The sequence below is a fragment of the Lynx rufus genome, unplaced genomic scaffold, assembly GCF_022079265.1.
Source record: "Lynx rufus isolate CCGP_SWC_20201006 ecotype Redwood Valley unplaced genomic scaffold, mLynRuf1.p SCAF_15, whole genome shotgun sequence".
NCBI lineage: Eukaryota > Metazoa > Chordata > Mammalia > Carnivora > Felidae > Lynx > Lynx rufus.
Genome location: NW_025814829.1, coordinates 63837352 through 63843567, shown reverse-complemented (window position 1 = coordinate 63843567; position 6216 = coordinate 63837352).

Here is a 6216-nt window from a genome sequence, read left to right as displayed (position 1 = left end):
TCTGACCTCTTACTCTAAAACATGATACAAATCCAGTTCCAGAATCAATTCCCTTAGTTAAAAGATGTACCTAAGGAACTGCGAATGTTGTAAAATGTTGTCCCATATTTTTAGGGCATTTCCTAAAATGATCCAATTAATATTAGCAGGGTCAGTTTATACTGAGAAGCTGGTATCCTATACTGCATCCTGGCTTTGCACTTTCGGTCCAGGTAAAGTGGTCATGAAGCTTGTGGCCATGGTGTACTGGGAAACACATGTCTGGAACTTCATCACTGAAAACAGCTTAACACAAAGTGCCCTCATTTCTCATCGACTGAGGCTACAGAACACCACCATGAGTTGGAGATAGAAAGAAATTTAATATCTGAACTATCGAAGGGCCCATATAGTGGGAGAGGCAGATACATAAACACATTGTTTTAAAAACACTGTGGTCAAAGGTAACACCCAAGAGTAAAAAGTTGCAAGGTAGCATAAGAAGTTGTTTTGAGAAATGAGAAAATAACTCATGAAGCAGCAAAGGTTGAAAGTGGCTGCCTGTAGGAAAACATACTGTTGACTGTTGTAGACTGCTGACTGGTATTTTAAGGTTTGTGCACATGTAACTTTGGTGACAAACACAAAATTTGTTTCTTTTGCTTGGTTTCAACATCCCTGGGGAAAAAAAAAACACCCATCACCAACCCTTGATATACATTCTTTTTTTTTTTCTTCAAATTTCCTCAAAGATGTTTTGTTCAATTCCTTTGTAAAAACATTGGTCACCATTTAACACACAGTGGCAACACAATGCACCCAATTTTTAAAAATTTTTTTGAAATTTATTGTCAAATTGGTTTCCATACAACACCCAGTGCTCATCCCAAAAGGTGCCCCCCTCAATACGCATCGCCCACCCTCCCCTCCCTCCCACCCCCCATCAACCCTCAGTTTGTTCTCAGTTTTTAAGAGTCTCTTATGCTTTGGATCTCTCCCACTCTAACATCTTTTTTTGTTTTATGTTTTCCTTCCCCTCCACCATGGGTTCCTGTTAAGTTTCTCAGGATCCACATAAGAGTGAAAACATATGGTATCTGTCTTTCTCTGTATGGCTTATTTCACTTAGCATCAGACTCTCCAATTCCATCCATGTTGCTACAAAGGACCATATTTCATTCCATCTCATTGCCACGTAGTACTCCCTTGTGTATATAAACCACAATTTCTTTATCCATTCATCAGTTGATGGACATTTAGGTTCTATCCATAATTTGGCTATTGTTGAGAGTGCTGCTATAAACATTGGGGTACAAGTGCCCCTATGCATCAGTACTCCTGTATCCCTTGGGTAAATTCCTAGCAGTGCTATTGCTGGGTCATAGGGTAGGTCTATTTTTCATTTTTTGAGGAACCTCCACACTGTTTTCCAGAGTGGCTGCACCAATTTGCATTCCCACCAACAGTGCAAGAGTGTTCCCATTTCCCCACATCCTCTCCAGCATCTAGAGTTTCCTGATTTGTTCATTTTGGCCACTCTGACTGGCGTGAGGTGGTATTTGAGTGTGGTTTTGATTTGTATTTCCCTGATGAGGAGCGACATTGAGCATCTTTTCATGTGCCTGTTGGCCATCCGGATGTCTTCTTTAGAGAAGTGTCTATTCATGTTTTCTGCCCATTTCTTCACTGGGTTATTTGTTTTTCGGGTGTGGAGTTTGGTGAGCTCTTTATAGATTTTGGATACTAGCCCTTTGTCCAATATGTCATTTTCAAACATCTTTTCTCATTCTGTTGGTTGTCTTTTAGTTTTGCTGGTTGCTTCCTTTGCTGCACAGAAGCTTTTTTTATCTTCATAAGGTCCCAGTAGTTCATTTTTGCTTTTAATTCCCTTGCCTTTGGGGATGTGTCAAGGAAGAAATTGCTACGGCTGAGGTCAGAGAGGTCTTTTCCTGCTTTCTCCTCTAGGGTTTTGATGGTTTCCTGTCTCACATTTAGGTCCTTTATCCATTTTGAGTTTATTTTTGTGAATGGTGTGAGAAAGTGGTCTAGTTTCATCCTTCTGCATGTTGCTGTCCAGTTCTCCCAGCACCATTTGTTAAAGAGACTGTCTTTTTTCCATTGGATGTTCTGTCCTGCTTTGTGAAAGATTAGTTGGCCATATGTTTGTGGGTCTAGTTCTGGGGTATCTATTCTATTCCATTGGTCTGTGTGTCTCTTTTTGTGCCAATACCATGCTGTCTTGATGATGACAGCTTTGTAGTAGAGGCTAAAGTCTGGGATTGTGATGCCTCCTGCTTTGGTCTTCTTCTTCAAAATTACTTTGGCTTTTCGGGGCCTTTTGTGGTTCCATATGAATCTTAGGATTGCTTGTTCTAGTTTCGAGAAGAATGCTAATGCAATTTTGATTGGGATTGCATTGAAAGTGTAGAGTGCTTTGGGTAGCATTGATATTTTGACAATATTTATTCTTCCAATCCATGAGTATGGAATATTTTTCCATTTCTTTATATCTGCTTCAATTTCCTTCATAACCTTTCTATAGTTTTCAGCATACAGATCTTTTACATCTTTGGTTAGATTTATCCCTAGGTATTTTATGCTTCTTGGTGCAATTGTGAATGGGATCAATTTCTTTATTTGTCTTTCTGTTGCTTCATTATTAGTGTATAAGAATGCAACTGATTTCTGTACATTGATTTTGTATCCTGCAGCTTTGCTGAATTCATGTATCAGTTCTAGCAGACTTCTGGTAGAGTCTATCGGATTTTCCATGTATAATATCATGTCATCTGCAAAGAGTGAAAGCTTGACTTCATCTTTGCCAATTTTGATGCCTTTGATTTCCTTTTGTTGTCTGATTGCTGATGCTAGAACTTCCAACACTATGTTAAACAACAGCAGTGAGAGGGGACATCCCTGTCGTGTTCCTGATCTCAGGGAAAAAGCTCAGGGAAAAACATTGAGGATAATGTTAGCTGTGGGCTTTTCATAAATGGCTTTTATGATGTTTAAGTATGTTCCTTGTATCCCGACTTTCTCGAGGGTTTTTTTTTTTAAATAATATTGCTGAATTTTGTCAAATGCCTTTTCTGCATCGTTTGTCAGGATCATATGGTTCTTATCTTTTCTTTTATTAATGTGATGTATCACTTTGATTGATTTGTGAATGTTGAACCAGCCCTGCATCCCAGGAATGAATCCCACTTGATCATGGTGAATAATTCTTTTTATATGCTGTTGAATTCGATTTGCTAGTATCTTATTGAGAATTTTTGCATCCATATTCATCAGGGATATTGGCCTGTAGTTCTCTTTTTTTTTACTCTGTCTCGTAAACGGTCTCATAACGGTCTCTGTCTCATTTAGGAATCAAAGTAATACTGGCTTCATAGAATGAGTCTGGAAGTTTTCCTTCCCTTTCTATTTTTTGGAATAGCTTGAGAAGGATAGGTGTTATCTCTGCTTTAAACATCTGGTAGAACTCCCCTGGGAAGCTACCAGGTCCTGGACCCTTATTTGTTGGGAGATTTTTGACAACTGATTCAATTTCTTCGCTGGTTATGGGTCTCTTCAAGCTTTCTATTTCCTCCTGATTGAGTTTTGGAAGTGTGTAGGTGTTTAGGAATTTGTCCATTTCTTCCCAGTTGCCCAGTTTGTTGGCATATAATTTTTCATAGTATTCCCTGATAATTACAATGCACCCAATTTACATGAATCAACATGTCAACAAATCGTAATACATAATTTTTGAACAAACAGTACTAAAGTAGCTCATATTCTGTTTAACTAAAGTTATGGTGCTTTCAACAAAGAAATAGCTAACATGAGAAATAAGATTCCAGTTTCAATCTAAAGTAAGGTTATTTGTGACAAGTACCATGAAACAATGATTTTATGACATCACTATCTTAAAGAGTACCATTTTTCAGAAGTTACAAAGCACCAATACTCATGTAGAATAAGATCTTGAAAAGATGTAAACTTAAGGCAAAAGGTCTCCATTTTTTGAAAATTAATTATCTGAATGAGTTGAATTTTTCTTTCAATAAATTAAAAGATCTTTCAACATGAAGGAAATATATACTATGTTCTGACACCTCAAATAATTCTGCAGACATTCAGCTCAGCTGAAAGCTTCTGTAGGACTACTTTCAAGACCAAGAAGCGGAAACCAACAATCAAAAGCCCTTTCTATACTCACAGACAAGGACTCTGGATATGGGATCTAATGAATAAGAAAATCTAAGTATCACAATAAAATACTTTTCAGAAAACAGAAAGGACTTGCAATATACAAGTTAGGAACAAAAGCATGTATATGTTTACCCCCACTCCCCAAATTGTTTAAATAAGCACTTGAATCCTATCAGCTAAAGTAACAAAGAAATTCTTTTTGGTGTGTGTGTGTGTGTGTGTAGTACTAGGTGGAAGATAAAACCACAATTCCATTTAGGGAGTCAAGTTCTGTAATTCTAATTTGATCAAATGAGTCTGTTGTATTACGTGTTCATAATAAGAAAGTTATACATTAATTTTTACATTATATGATTTATTTTCTTCTTTTTCCTCGAAATCTATGATTAAAGGATAGCTCTAAATTATTTTGAAACTCACAGAGCAAAAATTATGTCAAATGGCTTTGTAGGAAAAAACAGCCCCTCTGAAAATAAGAGGTCTAAGTAATTATGTTTAAATAAAACTTCAAAATAAGATAGCTGAAAATATATCCTTCTTAGAAGTGTCCCTTCTGTTGTGTCTCTATTTAGAATATAAATAATTTCAGTGGCCCAAGCAGTAACTTTCTTTTTTTAAATATTAAATTTATTGTCAAATTGGTTTCCAAACAACACCCAGTGCTCCTCCCAACAGGAGCCCTCCTCTATGCCCATCACCCAGCCTCCCCTCCTTCCCGTCCCCCATCAACCCTCAGTTTGTTCTCAGTTTTTAAAAGTCCAAACAATAACTTTCACTTCAGCTTTTCTTCTCCATGGTGTTTACTCTTACAAGTAAGAGTAATTTTAGCATATGCTAAAAGTAAAACTTATGATTCATATATAGTTATGCTATATTTCAGGTATGGAAGGCTGAACATAAGTAATTTCAACCTAGAACATTACTTGAACATCACAAAAGAAAAAAGAAGACAAAAAAGATTTCTCCTCACATCACTTGGACTACTAGACTATTCATAGAAAAAAAGCAACATATAAAATATATAGTTTTCAGCTCCATGTAATTATCCGGAAATAAAATTCACTAAATGAGATAAGACACCAGGATTATGAGTATGGAGTACTCAGAGTCGTTCAAAGCAGATGAGAAGACACTTTGGGGAAACGAAATCTATCCCAAACAATATAATTTTATCTCATCAACCCTCTAAACACCACAACTTCACCGCTTATACCATAAGGCTTCTCAACAGTTCCCATTTTCTTCTTCTCTAAAAAAAAAAAAAAAAAGGTTTTAGAGTCCTAATTTCCAAGTGACATTTCAACCCCCTTATTTTACCCTCATTCCATACTCCTGATTTATAAAAGACCCTAAAGTAATCATTTCTTCACCTAAGCAGTTAGAAATGACCATGTATTGACTCAAAATTGAAGAATTAAAGGTTAAAAAAACAACTGAAAATACACTTATTAACATTTATACTTTTATGTAGTAGGGACACCACATAATAACTCATTCTGATTAACCTCTGGCTCTTGAGATAGTGAGGTCAGAAAATTAAAATGAGTAATAGATACGTAAAATACTTGAAGTGTGCATCTATCTTGAATAGGATGAGTGAATAAAGTGACTGAAATTATATGATTATAAATGTTTACTGTAAAACAGTACAAGATTGATGTTGTCAAATGGGGAAAAAAGAAAAACCTTTAACTTAGACTAAATATCTTCAGTACTGTGGAAACAGGTCTCAGGGTTGAATAGTAACTAGAGAACAACAGCTACAAAGGAAGACCCTTTCATGCATGCACACACATGAAATAACAAATAAGGAAACCCCAACTCAGTACAGTACATCAATGACTGATACTTAAATGATATTTTGATATATAAAGAAAAGCTAAAATGTTGACTGCCATTGATAAAAAAGCATTTCACCAATTCATACAAATGATACTAAACATTTTTTTAAAAGATGTCCTGTGAAAACCAAGCCACAATAAGTTACTGTTTTCCATTAAACATGCTGAAGTATTTGATCCATATTCCATACACTTTATTGTG